The sequence below is a fragment of the Zonotrichia albicollis genome, chromosome 10, assembly GCF_047830755.1.
Source record: "Zonotrichia albicollis isolate bZonAlb1 chromosome 10, bZonAlb1.hap1, whole genome shotgun sequence".
NCBI classification, from domain to species: Eukaryota; Metazoa; Chordata; class Aves; order Passeriformes; family Passerellidae; genus Zonotrichia; species Zonotrichia albicollis.
This window is the reverse complement of record NC_133828.1, coordinates 14,868,490-14,887,702: the sequence shown is the minus strand read 5'-3', so window position 1 is coordinate 14,887,702 and position 19,213 is coordinate 14,868,490. Positions and strand designations below refer to the sequence as shown.

General features: G+C 38.0%; 1 long non-coding RNA gene across 2 annotated transcripts in view; it reads left to right on the top strand.

Moving 5' to 3' along the window:
- Nucleotides 1–19,213, top strand: part of LOC141730435 (uncharacterized) — a 48,615-nt gene that overhangs the window by 25,806 nt on the left and 3,596 nt on the right. For both annotated transcript variants that reach the window (XR_012581929.1, XR_012581928.1), the window contains exon 4: nucleotides 15,373–15,511. This is a non-coding gene — a long non-coding RNA (uncharacterized LOC141730435). The remainder of the gene's footprint in view (nucleotides 1–15,372; nucleotides 15,512–19,213) is intronic.

Genomic DNA, 19,213 nt, shown 5'->3' with positions numbered 1-19,213 from the left:
CTCTTTTGAAGACAGACTGCAGTAATCAGATGGCAGATCCTCTGATAGTCAGGCTCTTTTAATGACTTGGATCCTGAGGGGTCATGGCTTCACAGCTGGAGAAAAAGTATCATTTCTGGAGGGACATGAGTTCTCCTGCCTCAGAAGTCATCTTCAATTCCTGGATGACTGCTCTGTAATTGAGCTATAAGAGCAGCCGTGTTGGTTCAATAGAGCCGTTTTTATAGAGAGCACAGTGCCATTAATCCCTCAGAGGTACAAATATTCTGCTGGCAGAGTGTTGTTACATGGCACCGTCTCCCCAGGTCAAGGGTAGGGAACCAATTACAGAAGCAAAAGATGAGAAGTGTAAGGAGGTGGCAAACAGCTCAATGAGCTGCAGTCTCGGTGTAGCAGAGTTATGCAAATATTGCCTTTACCAGGTCCACGTTAGAATGGGAGTTAACAGCCTAAGGCTATACCCTAGCAGTGCCTCTCCCCATCTTCCTCAGGTGTTTATGATGCACTTGTTTAGAGTAAAATTTTCTTTTCATCTTCACTTATGATTTAGCAGACTGTTACTTCATGCCAAACACTTCTGTGGAGGTTTGAGCTTTATCATTTCATCCCACCTTTTTTCTTTGATATTCTGTCTCACAAGCTTTGCTGTTATTAATACTGCCAACAGGAGAGACTTCTCTGCAGGTAAGCTCAGCAGAAAGTTCTCCTGGATAACTGAGGAACAATTGAAGTGAGCTTTGTTCAGGTTTTCTGTCATAACTAAATTAAAGAAGGTACTAGGAGGGACCCAGGCTCTTAAGATTATCTGCCTAAAAGTGTATTTCTAATGTTCCTACCAGTACTTCCTACCCTCTTCTGGATGTCTGTTCAGTATTTCTATAGCAGACTCCTTTCCAAACAGTGGAAAAAGGTGCTTTGGTCATGTTCAAACTGCTGACAATAGGAGAATTTGCCTGCTGAAGGGTGCAAATGTTGGGTGAGCATATGACTGCAAAGGCAAGGCTTTGATTGCAGTGTCTCTGCAATCTGTGCCACCCTCCTGTTCCTGGTGGGTGTGTCTGGCTCTTGGAGAGTATTCAGGCTTTTGGATGTCTCAGCAGAATGTGAACCACATGTGGCTGCAGCTGTTCTTGCAGCCCCTGCAAAGGAGGAGTGCACAGGCCACAGGGAAACTGAGACAACCCATCCATAAAAGATCTCCCCCTATCTATATGACTTGAAAAGAAAATATTTTTTAATAGATTACAATCTGTTTTCTATTCCTTGATAAAACTGATTCAAACCAATGAGAAGTACCACTGCAGAAAGTTAAAGCAATAGTAGGAAGAACTGGCCTTAAATGATGTTGAAAACACTGTGAGTGTTTTCAGAGCTGGATGTAATACACTCCAGAGTGTACAGTTTCCCTTTATGAAACATGCATGACTCCTATTAGCTGCTGTTTATTGTGCCTCTGGTTAGTGCTCAAGTGGTAACTGAATAATTTAAAATCACAGATGTGAGTCATTAACTCTCCTGTCTTCTACAGTTTTATCAGAAACTGACCTCTCCAAGTCTGGCTGCAAAACAGGCACAGGCAAACAATGGGGAAGCTTTCACTGGTGCTTCTGGCGGTTCTGTAACCAACTTGATTTAAAAATACAATCCTTACAGACTTCTAGAATCTTTTATCAAGAGCTTAGTCAGAGCACAACATGCCTGAGAGATTGTCTCATGTTATTTTCAGTCTTAATGTCTGGGTATCCCTAGTTTTGGAGGAAATAAGGCCTGAATTCTCTTGGTACACACTGGTACTCACCGCAGTTACAGCACCAGAAATTTGGCACAGATTTTCTTCTCCACTTTCTAAATAACTTTGGTTCCTACATTTATTGTTTTTATTTATGCTTTAGAGGCTTAAATTATGGCATTTGACTGCCAGCTGCAAAAGTCTGACAGGATGGATGTGGAAGTTAAATGCAACCATAATATCCAAATTTCCTAAGATCATTATTCCATGATCTTATGGGGAATACTTAACTCTGTTATTCAGTAATGACAGCGATTTTACAAAACCAAGAGGCAAAGGACAGATTAGGTTTTTCTGTATGACTTCTTAAAAATAGGATTTCTGAGTAGGTTTAAGCTCAACAGCACAGTGCTTTGATCCTGCCCACAATTAGAGCAGTGACTGGGTGTGAAATAACAGAACAGGCTGTAAAAAATATTGATTGGTGGTTTATATTCCAAGGAGGGATTAATGGGCAAAAAGACTTGCCATCCTCTTGGTTTTTTTTTTCGAAACTGGGTCTAAAGTGGGAAATTGTTTTGAGATTATGTGGACTGTAGAATGATGCCTTTGATACTTTATGTTCCTGTAGTTGATTTACTTTATAAATATGTACACATGAAATCCAACATAAACATAGTGCCATATGTATATAATATACGTGCCTATCTATAAAAAACTGCATTTAACCAGCAGATTTTTTTTTAAATGTTATTTATGATTCTTTTAAAAGGTTGTGATCTGTTAACCTTTACAGGATTTGTTCATCAAGCTGTTTAGTTGCAGAACAGAACTAAAAGATTATTAGCATTTGTGTTGCTCATTTTCTGGATGTTTTAACTCATTGCCCTTGCTGTCACTGTCTCCTGACCTGGCTACAGAGCCCAGCCTCATCAGCAGGACACTCAGAATGTGAGACTGACCTTGAAAAGTGACTTTCTGTATCATGTCCTTAGTTATTTAAGTTGTGAAAACCCCATGTGAGTGCCAGAGGACAAGTCCTACCTTGTTGGCTGTGTATTCATGATTCTTGGAATATGAGTAATTACCTGGTGAACCCTGCACTGAGGAAAAGTGAGTGTGCTATTTCCAGAGCCAGGGCTCCCCTGGGGTGTGCAGAGTGTGCAAAGTCATCTTGATGTGCATGGCCCAGACACTCAGGTAAGTCTGAAAGGCCCCGAGGCAAGAGCAGCTGTAGGGTACCACAACATCTGCAGCTTTTAGTAGCTGCAGCTCCGGACTGAAATTGATTTCTTTTCTTATTTTCAGTTCATACCTTCCCTTCCTGGAAAGCAAATACTTGACTAACTCACTGTGTGTGCAGCTCCCCTCAGGCAGTGGTTTTATGCCATCCTTTATAGATTTGGAAAACTGGGAAGTGGAAGGTTACAGCAAATTATTTGTTCAAACTTCCACAAGTAATTAGAGAATACTTGAATTACTGCCTGCTTGGATAGTTATTTAGATAGATATAAGCCCCATAAGAACCCAAAACTAGGAAGCAGAAAAATAGTAAATAGGCCTGCATGTTACCCCTTTTTGCACCCAATTTGCAGGAGTACAAATCTGCATTTTGAAGGCAAGTCCCAAGAAATTTGGCCATGCTATCAAGTGCAGTATAGCCCCTAAAGTTTGACAACTCAAATCTGTTCTCACCATTTTTTGGTAAAAAAATATTACTTAGAGAATAATTTTTACATATTTACACATGTACATATTCACTTAGAGAATCATTTTTATCTACCTCTTTCCTTTGAGAATATTAGAGCATCTTGTGATGGAGTAAGAGAAATTTAATCTGTTAGAACCTAAAGAATTCAGAGAGCAATAATCTGAAAGAACTGTAGAAGTTGAGAAATTTCAGGGGCTCAGAGGCATTACAGCTCCTTTCCACAGAGGAAAACCAAAGAAATAGGAAGATTTTGGCATGAGGCGGGAGTCCAGATGATCTGGAGTGGCAGGGTGTCTGTCTCTGACACAAAGGATGATTGCAGCAGTAAATTGAGGGTAAATTCTGAATGAGCAGTAAGTTCTGATCATGATCATTCTGACCGTGATCAGAAGCTGCTTGGTGTAATTCCATCTTACTGAATGTGCATGGCATGAGAAAACTGAACTGAGAGATGCAAAAGTAAAAATAGCTATTGATTAGCAGGATAGGAAAATAGAGCAGCAAATGATCACAGACAGGAAGGCTTTTGGAGTCCTCTGCTACTTGTGACCTTCTCCATGTGAAAGATACTTTTACTGGGTAGCTGAGGTAATTTCCTGGTGCTTTTGAATTTCCAAATGTACCAGTAATGGAAGACTCTTTCATGGGTTTTTTGGTTGGTTGGTATGTTGTTTTTTTTGTTTATTTGGGTTTTTTTGTGGTGAAATCCCTATTGCTGTAAATGCAAACTCCTGAATCCTGCAGAATTTTATTTTTAGACAGATATCCCCCCCTCCTCCAAAAAAAAAAATCAAAAAACAAAACCCCAGGTATTTTCTCCCCTGCCTCTAAGCAGTCTAAATGACCCAAAGATAGCAAGTGATACTTACTTATACATAGCAAAGTGATGCTTTTTCAGCTGGAACTCATGAACTGAGGAGGAAAATCACTCCAGTAATCTATCTACAATTGATGTGAATCAAAAACATGTTCTTGCTAGGATGACTGTCACAAACAATGCTTGGAGAAAAGATAGCTGTACATTGCCAGAACTGGAAAGCATTCAAAAATAGATTAGATAAAACATTTATTGCATTTTCTAGGGAAATTTTTATTTTACATACTAGCTAAAAGCTTAACTTGAAGTGGAATTTTGTACATGAGTGGACAGAAAATACCTCTAAATACTTAGAAGAAAATGTGATCTCCACAATCAGGGGTTTCAGAGAGACTGAGTGCAATGTTAACTTAATGGTGATGACACTTTGTATATTGTAGAGTTCCATTTTATTTCCTCTCCATTGCTTTTCAATGGCTCAGTATGCTTTTATCATCACACAATGCAGGGCTTCATTGCACCTCACTGCCCTCCCCAACAGTTTGCTATTACTTGCAACAGTAACTTAAATACAAAAAAAAGCTGATTCTTTTAAGCATCTATTGATAAAAATTAACAATGAGAGAAAATTAGCTCCTAAGAGAAGGAGGTTTCTAAATGAAGCAGTCTATTCTTTACCCTTGTAATGTATGGAAATAGGAATAGGAAAACAAAATAAATGAAACAATCAACTTAGAGAAATTCACACTTCCCTTTGCATGCAGCTTCAGACAGCAGCATTGAGTACTTCTGTCTCTTAATTCCCTTTGCTTAAAGACCAGTTGTTTTCCTAAAAATGTCACCAGAGCAAACCCATGGTAGCAATATGAAAGATGCTTCAGAAAACTCAAAGAATGCAGGAGCTGCACCTGTCAAACAACCTAAAAGATGTAATTGAGAAAGCTCAATATAATCTAAATTTCTTAACAAAATGTTCCAGAGAGGCTTGGGCAACCTTGGTTGCCACCATCTGGGTCTAAGAAGTCCAATCAATTTTCTAGTTAAGGAAGGCTCTGGATCATGTGTCTTTGTTTCTTTGTCACAAGTGCTGTCACTCAATGGAAATGTTGCAAATATTTAGCATTTTCCAGAGGTGAAGACCTCTATAATTCTATAGCAGGTAGCTTTATATGATGTACCATGCTGGTTTTAGAAAGTGCAAGGAAGGATTGTTTCCCTTATTCTACGAGACATTCCAACACAGAACATTTTACTGAGACATTTGTGGGGTTTGTGTTAGTTAAGCACACACCTTACTAAACCATAAAACATATGTTAAAAGCACAATGCAAATAATGGTTTTCATTTTCTTAGAGGTCCTTGGGTGGATGTAGCTCCAGGAAGATGGGAACTGATACCTTGTGCAGGCTGGCCTAGAATGGAGGCTGGATGGAGTTAAAGGATAAAGTAGGGATTTATTAGGAGGCCTCAATGGATGCACCTTGGGCAGCACAAGAGCCCCTTATTTATTCCAAGATGAACCAAAATGGTCACAAAATGGACAACTGGTCACGGGGTCTCTCACTTTTATAAGTTCTGGTCCATTTGCATATTGGAGTTAATTGTCCAATTACAGCTTTAAGTTAGGAAGTCCCATCCTGCTTGTTTTTCTCTCTTCAGCCCAAGTTGTTTGTCCTCTTAGGCCTGAGGTTTGCATCATCTTTCCTTGGTCCCCAGCCAGAGAAGGAATTGTTTTGTCTCCCTGCTCTGTGCAGAGAGCTCACCATCCCCTAATAGGAAGCTCAGACCCACACACTAAAGCAGCACAGAATCTGAACAATATAAAAGCTAAAACCTGAGGCATCAGTTGATTGCCCACAAAGGATCAAATTGATTTTATTGGCTTAAAAAAGAACTAGGTGTGAAGTAGCTGGTTTTTAGATTAGTTGGAGTTTTCCAAAAAACTTAATGTTAAACCAGGTACCCTGTAAGAGAGGAATCATACTATTTACTTTTAATGTGTGAAAATGTCAAAGAGTGAGGAAGAAATATGTCAGGAAAAAGTTCCCTTCCATTTTGATTTTCTGCTAATATCTTTAAAGGCTTCCAGCCTGACTTGCCCAATCCATTTCATAAAGGGGTGACAGGAGATGGAGGTTTACCAGCACTTCAAGTGTCAGTAAAACCTCAAATGGATTGTTGTTGTTTTGGCTGATGGCACACAGATTTAACAGACAGGAAGTTCTTTGGGCTTTAGTGCTTTTAGGTGAGACAAGGAATTGAAGAATGTGATTTCCTTGTCTGTCTCTTTCTTTTTGGGTCAATAATAATGAACTTCCTTTGAACACCATTGCATGCTTGGTAGGTTTGTCATCATATTGAGTAGATCCAAGATTTTTTTGTTCCAAGTGTGTAGCCTGCCTTTCCCTCTAAAGGCTGGGATAAAAACCACTTCTATGAAACTCTTAAAGATGCAGGTTTGGAGGTTCATTTATGGCTGAAATTCCATCCATTGGTTTGAATGCCATAAATAGTTACCCTTTTTATTGACTAGGCTCCATATCAAATGGGAGGTGTTCTGATAGTGTTCATGGGGAAAAATGTGGCTGCCTTTGTTATGGCTTTGAGAACATACATAATACAAGCCCCATAACTTCTCACTCCATCACTCAGCTGAGAAACCTAATGTTTTGCAGAGACTGAAAATATATTAGCTTTCTTGCAGCTGTCATCATGCATACTTCTGGGCTTTGTCTTTAATCTGTGGAATAATCTGTTCTTCCTTGCAGACTGTGGAACTGTCTTTCCTTGACTGAAATGAGACTGAAATCCTAATGATGCTTGGTAGTAAAATTCACCTCACAGCATCAGTTAAAAAAAAATTGATCTATGCTGATTTTTGAAATTTAAAAATTAATTTCTGAGACAAGCAAAAAGTAACCAACGCTAATAAACTTACTGAGGGGGAGGGGGGAAATCAGTGAGGGAAGGTGGAAAATTTAAATACTGCAGTAATTACTCATACTTTAATTTAGATTCACTTACTCCAGAAAGGTCAAATAACTATTTTAACTTCTTCTGTCAGTGAACTGCTTCAAAAATTATAACCTGGGAAATGCATTGGGGTAAGGACATGCCCAGAGTAGAGAGAACCATTTTACTTGAAATTTTTTCTAGTTTAGCTGGCTCCCTATGCTAGAATTTTTGTTCTTACGATAAAGTAAATATAGATTTTTTTGAAGTAGAGTTGACATGTTCCACATAATAAAGACATCTGATTGAAATATTATGATTTTATGGGAACAATGGGATTATTTTAAGTAGTTGCAAGTTTTCCAAAATTATAGAAAACTGTAAATTCTCGTTGATACATTTCAAAGTATACTTACACAAAAGAAAGAAAACAAACCAGACTGTTGTGAGAAGAAATCTAATAACTTTTAGGAGAAACAAGATAAGACATAAACCACATAGAACTGCTGTCTTTACTACCTCCAGAAAGAATTTCAAGATTAAAAGTAGTGATTAGGATCCTACAATCTATTTTTAAATATATGCAGGCAATAACCATTTTGTGATTTGGCAGACCTATTAATATGAAGTCAAGCTCTCTCTAGGATTATTCAGAGCTATTAGTCTGTTCTCTAGAGATTTTAGACTATATTTTTTAAAAGGTAAACTGTACCAAGTACGCATTACTCAAATAATTAAAGTAACAACCCAAACCCTATTTTTCCTCTTAATTTAATTACCTCACCCAGACCTCCATAATTAACAAAGACAAGAACTCATGTCAGTAAAATACAAATGTACTGAAAGACTGAAGTGGTGCTTCTTACGTCTAGAGTATACTTTTATTATCTGTCTGAATATCCCATGAGATGATCACTGGAGAAATAGATATTTTTCACTTGTGTTTAATATTTTTTTCCAGTTTTTTTAGCCCTTTCCTATTTTTTCAAACTTATTTTCATCCAGAAGTGGAAAACTGAGAGTATTTAGATAAATCTTTTTCTTTAGGAAAGTTTGAAAGCATTACTGGGGGAGGTACTTGGATGCTACAGAGGTTGTCCACTTGTTGTGTCATGTTGCCTGGTGATGTTTGTTCTCCATTAAGGAAAAAGGGGAAAAAAAACTCACCACAAAAGCAGGGCAAAGCTTTTGGAAAGACCAGAAGAATTGTGCCTAACCAGTCCTTGTGATGATGGTTTATTTAGTATGAGAGCAATACTTCTTCCCCCCTCCTATATTGTTGCAATCAAGAATCTATGCCAACATTTTTGTTTTCCAAGGTGGTTCCACTACCTAATCCTTTCCTGTGTGTATGTATGGATGTGTACATACAAATGGGAATGTATATGTGCCTGCAGGCAGTGACAGGAGTGTAAAGCAGTTATGTTAGCATGGACAACAGAGACACAATGTGTCCCCCAAGCTGCTCAGTTGAAAATAGAAATATAGATCATTCACCTAACCAGTATTTTATACTTTGGAGGTCATAAACATAGGCTTAGTGATGGGAGAGGTATAAATAAAGACAGGCAAACTATTTTTTGTTTGCCTCATTATACTGCTATGCCTTTCCTCTGTGTTATGTTTTTTCTTTTCTTGTTTTTATTTATTCCTAGTTATACTTCAGTGGCCTACTAAATGTATTCTTTTCAAGAATATTTATCTTTCCTTGCTGCTTAATTCATCTAAATATTTAGACATTGCTATATTCTCAGTCAGTAGGCACTTGGCTAATCTATACAAATTCATCTCATTTATAAATTATTCCTCCTAGCTCACCGCCAGCTTACACGCAACAGAATGCAAAGCAAAAGTGCTTCAAACCTTATAAATCAGCAAAAGAACAACAACTCTTCTTATTAAAGTGTAGCAGCTTAAGCCAAAGGGATAGAAACTTTAATTTTTCATGAGGAATCCTGAGAGAATTGGGCAAAGCAAAGCAAGTGACCGTTCCTATACTGATCAGCCCTTTGAAATGCTGGAGGTCATTGTTTCTTGTTGGCCACTTTCCATTTCTGTCTGAGGCCTCACCAGTACCTTGGACCTGGTGCACACAGAGGGTGACTGGCACAATTTGAAGCAGAAGATGCCCCTGTGCCCACAGAAGAGCAGATGAAGTGCCCAGACCCTTGGGTAGTAGCAAATGTATGGTAGGGAGAGGCACCAAATACCCCTTGGTTCTTTGCATTATATTAGAGAGTTGGTGGTACTTTTCTGCCTGAGGGCAACCTGGTAGCTTGCCAATTATTGAGAGCCTTCCAATTTAAACAAAAAAAATAATCCCACTGCAACATGAACACAATTACAGAATTGAAAAGCTTTTCAGCATATTTTATTTTCACGCTTAGGTTTTTTGATCCCTTAGCAGCAACAGCAAAGTATAACTGTGAGACATGTTTGAGCTTTATGAAGGGTTTTCTTTACTGGAAAGCTTTAACATATACACATGGGTTTTAAGAGTTTGGAGGTTTCTCCTCATTAAACAGACTTCCTGGAGGGGAAAATAGGTAAATAAATAGAAGAAATCCCTGATTTTTGCTTGCAAATATCCACTGCAGGAGAAGATAAATAGCAGCATGATTCATGCTTTATTATTTAGTGACTATCAAGCTTACTTCTTGAGATTATCCCTTCTTAGAGTATTTGGGCTTGGTTTGTCTCAATATCAGTTGAACTGTGCTGTAAGTAAAGAAAACTTAAGGCTCTTCTTGATATTTAAGAGCAGTGGAGTAAAGTCAATGGTGTGGAAATAATATTGGTGGGCAAAATCCCTGAAATCAACAGGAATACTCCAAAAAGCATTTGTGGCTTTGGCTCAAAGCTGTCTCTGTGAGTTTTGGAGGATATTAGCATGCACATCGATTTGCTCATGCAGATGTCTGCTCTGTATTCAGAATCAACAATTGCACACATCAGCCACTGTTTTCACTTGCAAATAGTTACTGTGCATATGGATTTTATAGGAGCTTTATGGAAACAGGCCCTGTAATAACTGCCAACAGCATCTCCTGTTTCAGCGGTGTTATTCTGCAATGATCATTGCTGCCCCAGTAGCCTGAGAGCTGTCACAATTTATTTCTGAAATTGCAGATTTGTGTATTATTTAACAGTAATACACATCACAAACAGTGGTTCAGTGATGAACTGGGTGTATGAGCTTTAAAGCCTAATATCTTCCTGGGTTTATTAATGCTTAAGTTTAGTCATCTGAAAAACATGAGGTGGAACCTCAGATGTGACCCAGGCTCTCAAGTCAGCCAAACACATCAGGTATCAGCAGCAGGACTTGATGGCCACTGCTGTGAGACAGGGATCAGCCCATCTAGGGGGTCATAATTCCCTTTAGGAGCAGCCTCTCTTTATCAGTTACAGGAGCCAAGGGACATCAACTGCACCTTTTGTCTGGGGATGAACCTAATTTTATTTATTATGATTTATTTATTATTTATTGTTAATTATTTATTATTAATTTCCTCTGATATGCCTCTTTGTATAAAATGTTTTGCTAAGAGCACCAGATATTTCTATAGGAGCCTAGACCTTTCCTCTGCTAGAATGTGGGAAGTAGAAGGGGCTAGACCGAGTAAGGAGGAACAAAAATGAAACTTTACTCTGGTATGAACATTTGTTTTCCTTCACTGCAATTTAGGAAGCTGAGCCTTGCAAAAATGATAGTCAGGTTTTTTTTTTGGCATTGCCACTTGGAAGACAAATTTTGCCATGGTGGTAGTGGGAGTCCTACACCACTGGCAGATCATTACAAACACAGGGGAATCCTCCTGAACCTCTCTCCCTTCAGGTCCCCCCAATCCTTCTGGGAATTTGGTGTTTGTGACAGCCAGCTCAGCTGGGATACCCCTGCTGCCCCTGATGGACTGACACTCATCTGTGCTGAGGAGGGCAGGAACTGTTTCCATGCAGGTTGGATCTGGTGGCACCAGTGAGCAGGCCTGGCTTGCAGCATGAGGTGGGAGCCAAGCCACAGCAGCACCCCAGTCATTTACAAACACATTGAGCTTGGGTTCAAACCCATCAACATAAAATAAGCTGTGTTTTTTCTGAATCAGCTCACAGCTGCAGTGGCTGGCTCTGCCCAAGCAGCAGGCAGCCATCACATTTGTCTTTGTCTGTGCAATGCCTTCTATCCCTGGATCAGAACAAAGAGGGGACTTATCTATCATTGACTCCTCCTGCTAGCTGGGAGCACCAAGGCTGGGCTGCATTTGTCCCCCAGGCTGGCAGGGAGCACGTGGATAGAGGTGTTCTGCCTTGGTGCAGGCAGACATGTGCTGCTGACAGGGCTGGAGACAAGTCTAAGGGCTGCTCTGACTCTTCATCCTCTCTGCACAGGGCATTTAATGACACAACTGGAGCAATTTGGTTTCATTATGTAGAATAGAGGAGGTTATTCAATTTCATAATATTTGGATTGGCTGGCTGTGTCTATTTAACATCCTGGGGACAGACTGGAAATCCTTTTGTTGATCAGGTCTAGCCTTAAACTTGCAGAAAGGTGGTAGTTGCTCTGTAGTACAGAAGCAGTTGGAGGAGCTTCTTGGTTCCTTTTCCACACAGTGCTCTGGAATGACATGGTCTGTCCCAAAAAGGCCTTGAGATTTCCTGCTGGGAGTTCATTCAATGAATGCAGTTGGCCCCACATGGAAAGAAGCTCAATTCTCCTGTGAAATGGAGGCAGATAAGACAGAGAAGGAGATAACTTCAAACAACATTGTAACTGCCACAAGACAGGTGCCAGTGCAGCACAGGAGATGCTCATGAGGGACAGAAAACCCCTTGGCTTGCATATTCTGCCTCCACTCCATAAAGGCTGCAGGGCAGGGCACAGCAGAAATGCCCTGATCCCTGCAGTTTGTGCTGGGAATGGGGAGCATAGGGTGTAGCCATGATATTTTCTGAAAAATCCTTTCCTTTCTCAGGATTTTTCCTCCTGAGAAGCTGGGGGGGGGGGCTCAGAAACAAGATGTAAACAATGGTTATCTGCTGCTGTGGAATGCAACAGGTGGGTCTGTGATTGGTCTCATGGTTGTTTCTGATCAATAGCCAATCACAGCCAGCTGGCTCAGACTCTGTCCAAGCCACAAGACTTTATCATTCTTTCTTTTGATATTCTTAGCTAGCCTTTTTATTAAATCCTTTATTCTATTCTTTTAGTATAGTTTGAATATAAAATATATCATAAAATAATAAATCAAGCCTTCTGAAACATGGAGTCAGATCCTCATCTCTTTCCTCATTCTCGGACCCCTGTGAACTGTCACAACAGGGCTGGTGGCCACTGTGGCTCAAAGGCCACCTGGTCTGTGCTGTTAATGGAGCAAGTGATGGGCAAGTGAGGGCATCTCTGCTGCCCTCCATTGTTTTTTTGGAATGGGTCTCATCCTTACTTTCAGTTTAGAAAATATCTGGCAGGTGTTGGTAGAAAGGTGTTGGGTTTTTCCATCCAATTATCCACCTGTAATTTCATGTAAAATTGTGGTATGGGTAAAAAAAACACCAAGGAAACTGTATGCAGAAATTGCTGCTAGCAGCAGTAGTGCCTGAGAGGGAGCAGGGATCACTGAGAGTGATCATGCATCCTGACAGAGTGAACAGGTATCCTGGTGGTGTTACTGAGTTTAAGAAGTGCAGTGTTATTCTTTGGTCTTTCTTTAGGAAATTTTTATATTTCAGCTTTATTTTTTTGCTTGCAATAGCAATTTTAAGAAAACCATAAGTGTCAAGGTCACATAACTACCTTTAATTCCAAAGACACTCAAACTCAGATGAAAATTTCCAGTCAGATTGGACACTCAGTTCAGATAATTAGACTGTCCCTTTATCAGTGCCTGCTGTCTCTAATATTTTTCAATCCCTAATGCACCAACAATTGAGTGTGAAATACATGTCACAATAATCTTAGTCTGAAAATACCTTACAGGATATTCTCATCTCTTTGAAGTACATATTGCAAATGGAAGCACTAAAGGGGTAAAATATTTAAAAGAATGGGAAAACTCCTCAGCAGTTCCATTTTGCCATTAATTCAAAATTACCAGTAGTTTGATGGATACAGGGATAAGGATATCCTGGATCTCCAAGATATAGTCCTATCTAAAACTAAGGATGGTACTGGTCTGTTCTAGACTGATCTTCATTAAATTCTGAAGCCTTCATAATAGAAATTTGAGCAAACTCATTTTCCCATGGAAAATACTGCGATCATATCAGCAAACACCACGTAGTGGATGGGAAGCCAACAACATGAGGGAAAGATAATTTTTCCTCCACACCTTGTACATTATCTGTCCCTTTAGTGGAACTGAACAGAACATTTCTAGCCATGAAAACTGCAAAACAAACCTTTGAAATACTTATTTGTGTTAGTGGCTCCTCTCGATGTAGGAAATCACATTAAGGAGTGTCAGAAAGATAATTACCACAAAAAAGAACCTCTGCTGTCTTTCTACATCTGTGTTTTGTTCAGTAGTGTTTGAGTGAGGTTCCTTTCCCTCCCATTGTGAAATCTTTCTATGGTCTGAATAAAAGAAGGAATTAAATTGTAAGAAAGTGTTGAGGTTAGGTTGAAAGCCTTGCAATGTGAAAATTTCTATCACAAAACAAATGTGATATAAAAGCTCCAAGCATCTTTATGCCCCTTGCATCTGCATTGTACTCGCAGACATTTATCTTATTTGTCCTTCAAAAGCATCCAAGAATTAAGCTCAAATCCTGCTTTGTCTCTCTCCCTCTTCTTTTTCCCATTGAACAGTGATATTTTGCAGTGTTTCATATATTCTGAATAGTGGATATCATTCAAGTTCTGAAAATCTAGAGGTAAATATCTTCCCTTTATTCCTTCCATCTTATATCTTTGATATCTTCATTATCTCTAGATAGCCATTTTACAGTGAGTATGTTATTAATTGCAGTGCCATCTGTAGGGGGATTATTTAAAGAGTTTTTTCCTACTAAGTTTGAGAATATCTATGAATTCTAAGTATTATTTGCCAGGATTAATTTGAACAGTGCACTGGGTTGCCATATGTGTTCAGTTTGTTTCCCTTATAAAATGCTACTTATTTGAAGGTGAAGTTTTTGGATTGGTTTCATTGTCTCAAGTAGTAGATGATGACAATATTATAGGAGTGTGTCTATATAATGACATTAAATTGCGAGTCTTTACCTTCTTCTGGCTTCATGAAATAGTGCAGTATCTGTTTCTAGTGCTTTTACTTAATACTTGGCAAAAGAAGTAATCTTAAACCATTGTTTTTCTCATATATTTGTTATTTTTTGTAAACTATAAGCTTTTTAAATATTTTTTTTACCACAAATGTAGTAGAAAAATGTTGGAACTGTCTGTGCTTTCAACAGTGATGTTTTCATGTAACTGCAGTATGAGTTGTCAGCCAGTTTTGTCCAAAACCCAGCAAGAGACAGAAATTAGATTCTGTTATATGAAAAATAATTTTACCTACACCTGTAGTGATTTTTGACAGCTCAAGTTGGTATCTAAATCTTAGATATTTTGGTTCAGTTTTTAAAAATCTTCAAAACACAGGGGCACTCAAGATGTAACATTGTATTTCCTCAGCTTTTAGAGACTGTTTTCCTTTGGCTTCCAGTCTGTTTCCAACTCAGTAAAACTTATGGGTGTGGTGGTGTTTAATAGCATGTAATAAGGTAGGAATATAATATAGAAATATAATATAGGAATAAAATATGTATTTTTGGAGTCTTTGCCATACATATTGTCAGGTGGCCACTCAGGACAGTGCTCTTGACTTTTGAAATTACTGATTTGTCCTTAAAAATGGTGAGAAACAGAAGGTGTAGGAGACACAGATTAGGTTAGAAGCCGAAATATTCATAAATAAGGCAGAGTATCATGCAAGAAGTTTAGACAATTTGCCTTGAGCTGGATAAATAGTCAGTGTGGCTGAATAAATTTGTGTGATGCCAAAAAGAGACTTTGGAAATAATGAAGGGATAATTTGTCCAAGGTATGTTTTTTTGTGTCCAGCCAAGGTCATTGGCTTCTTGGGACTTAAAAGTATGAATTCATGGAGCAAAAATGGTAACAACGCATGGGCCAAAGAGTTCACAATTTAAATCTCTCCACAGGAATGGAGTGCACTGGCTGTTCTGTAATGGGGGGAAGGTGAAGCAGTGAAGTGAAGCAAAGCAGTGGCTCAGAGAACCATGTATTTTAATAGCTCTTCTCAACATGTGAATATCAAAATCACAAAGGTTTCCTCTCAAGGTAAAGCTCTAAAATGTTCATTTGAAGTCTCTCTGCTCAGGCTTTGTCCCTCTTATGGGTTTTGCATAGCCCTCAGAGGCAGAAGTAAATTAGAGTAAGGGATATAAAAAGGAGAACTGGAGTTCAATACTTATTAAAATATTCATTAATGTGTGAGAAAATCCTCCCTGTTTTAAATTTTCAACTGATGCTAAAACAGAAGTCAGGGCTGTCTCTGTCTAAACAAGGAACTAAATGCCTTTCAACAGGTACAATAACAAAAATAAGATTAACATAATTATGCAAGGAAGTGTACTTTGGATTCTGCTATCACAAGATGTGCTGCATAAATTCATGTCTCAGGGGACAAGAACTTCTGCAGTTTATCATTTCGAAGTTACAGAAGAGGAAAAACAAAAAAAAAAAACAAAAAAAAAGAGAGGCCTGGGAGTATTTTTGGTTTACTGTGGCTTTGACCTACACATGTGCCACTGCTAAGAGAAAATCAGTGCCTTTTTCATGGTGTTTTCTGGCATAATCCAAAAATACCCTTTAAAAGCCATTTATGTGCTTTCATTTAGAGCAGTGCTAACAGTTCCCTTGAAACTATATCCATCCCTTTATTGGACTGGATAACAAAAAATGTGCTAGGAAGGAAAAGACATATTCTCTGTTAAAGACATATTCAAATAGCTTTGCTAGGCTTGTTTAGATTAACAAAATAAAAGTCAAGTGTCATCATGGTATTTTCTGAAAAATCCTCTTTGCCCAGGATCTTCTCCTGGGAAGCTGAGAAGCCTCAGAAAAGAATACAAATAATAAATATGTGATTGCTTGGAAATGTGGTCTGGAGATTGTTTACCAAAGGGTCCATGTTTAATTGGTTCCATGTGAATTTTTTTACTAAATGACTACTCACCATCAGCGGTGTTGGACTCTGAATCAGTCATGAGCTTTCACTACCATTCTTTTTTAGCCTTCTGATGTTTCCTTTCACTTTATTCAGTAAAACTAAAAAATATAATATAAATAGAATAGAATGGCATAGAATAGTATAGAATAGAATGGATTGGAATAAAATAAAATAATTAATCAGCCTTGTGAGAAGATGGAGTAGAATAGAATAGAATAGATTAGAATAGAGTAATTTTTCAGCTTTCACAGAATCACAGAAATTCTAGGTTGGAAGAGACCTTTAAGATCATTGAGTCCAACCCATGTTCTAACACCTCAACTAGATCATGGCACCAAGTGCCACATCCAGTTTTTTTTTTAAACTCTTCAGGGAATGGTGACTCTACCACCTCCCTGGGTAGATGATTCCAGTATTTGACCACTCTTTCTGTAAAATACTTCCTCCTTAATTCTAGCCTGTATCTCCCTTGGCACAGCTTGAGACTGTGTCCTCTTGTTCTGTCTGTTGTTGCCTGGAGAAAGAGACCGACCCCCAGCTCACCACAGCCACCCTTCAGGAAGTTGAAGAGAGTGATAAGGTCACCCCGAGTCTCCTTTTCTCCAGGCTGAACAACCCCAGCTCCCTCAGTCATTCCTCATATGGCTTGTGTTCCGAGCCCCTCACCAGCCTCGTTGCTCTCCTTTGGACACGCTCAAGCATCTCAACGTCCCTCCTAAAGTGAGAGGCCCAGAATTGGACGCAATACTCCAGGTGAGGCCTCACCAGTGCTGAGTACAGGGGAAGAATGACCTCCCTGCTCCTGCTGGCCACACCGTTCCTGATACTGGCCAGAATGCCATTGGCCTTCCTGGCCACCTGGGCACACTGCTGGCTCATGTTCAGCCGACTGCCAACCAGCACCCCCAGGTCCCTTTCCACCTGAGCACTGTCCAGCCACACCGTTCCTAGCTGATATCGTTGTAGGGGGTTATTGTGGCCAAAGTGCAGGACTCGCACTCGGACTTATTGAACTTCATCGCATTAGATTCTGCCCATCCATCCAACCGTTCCAAGTCCCCCTGCAAAGCCCTCCGTCCCTCTAACAGATCAACACACGTTCCCAGCTTAGTGGGAACATGGGGTAATGTTTCTATGAACATGAAATAAAATTCAGATGAATAGAATAGAATAGAATAGAATAGAATAGAATAATTTTTCATAATTCTGAGCAAATGGAGTAAAATTCAAAAGAATAGAATAGAATAGAATAGAATAGAATAGAATAATTATTCATCATTCTGAGAAAATGGAGTAAAATTCAAAAGAATAGAATAGAAAAGAATAGAAGAGAATAGAAAAGGATGGAATGGAATGGAATGGAATGGAATGGAATGGAATGGAATGGAATGGAATGGAATGGAATAGAATAGAATAGAATAGAATAGAATAGAATAGAATAGAATAGAATAGAATAGAATAGAATAGAATAGAATAGAATAATTTTTCAGCTTTCTGTGAACATGGAGTAAAATTCAGATGAATAGAAAAGAAAAGAAAAGAATAGAATAGAATAGAATAGAACAGAATAGAATAGAATAGAATAGAATAATTTTTCAGCTTTCTGTGAGAACATGGAGTAAAATTCAGATGAATAGAATAGACTAGAATAGAATAGAATAGAATAGAATAGAATAGAATAGAATAGAATTATTTTTCAGCTTTCTGTGAACATGGAGTAAAATTCAGATGAATAGAATAGAATAGAATAGAATAGAATAGAATAGAATAGAATAGAATAGAATAGAATAGAATAGAATAGAATAGAATAATTTTTCAGCTTTCTGTGAACATGGAGAAAAATTCAGATGAATAGAATAGAATAGAATAGAATAGAATAGAATAGAATAGAATAGAATAGAATAGAATAGAATAGAATAGAATAATTATTCATCATTCTGAGAAAATGGAGTAAAATTCAAAAGAATAGAATAGAAAAGAATAGAAGAGAATAGAAAAGGATAGGATGGGATGGAATGGAATGGAATGGAATGGAATGGAATGGAATAGAATAGAATGGAATGGAATGGAATGGAATGGAATAGAATAGAATAGAATAGAATAGAATAGAATAGAATAGAATAGAATAGAATAGAATAGAATAGAATAGAATAGAATAGAATGATTTTTCAGCTTTCTGTGAACATGGAGTAAAATTCAGATGAATAGAATAGAATAGAATAGAATAGAATAGAATAGAATAGAATAGAATAGAATAGAATAGAATAGAATAGAATGATTTTTCAGCTTTCTGTGAACATGGAGTAAAATTCAGATGAATAGAATAGAATAGAATAGAATAGAATAGAATAGAATAGAATAGAATAGAATAGAATAGAATAGAATAGAATAGAATGGAATAATTTTTCAGATTTCTGTGAACATGGAGAAAAATTCAGATGAATAGACTAAACTAGACTAGACTAGACTAGACTAGACTAGAATAGAATAGAATAGAATAGAATGGAATGATTTTTCAGATTTCTGTGAACATGGAGAAAAATTCAGATGAATAGAGTAGAGTAGAGTAGAATAGAATAGAATAGAATAGAATAGAATAGAATAGAATAGAATAGAATAGAATAGAATAGAATAGAATGGAATGATTTTTCAGATTTCTGTGAACATGGAGTAAAATTCAGATGAATAGAAAAGAAAAGAAAAGAAAAGAAAAGAAAAGAAAAGAAAAGAAAAGAAAAGAAAAGAAAAGAAAAGAAAAGAATAATTTTTCAGCTTTCTGTGAACATGGAGTAAAATTCAGATGAATAGAA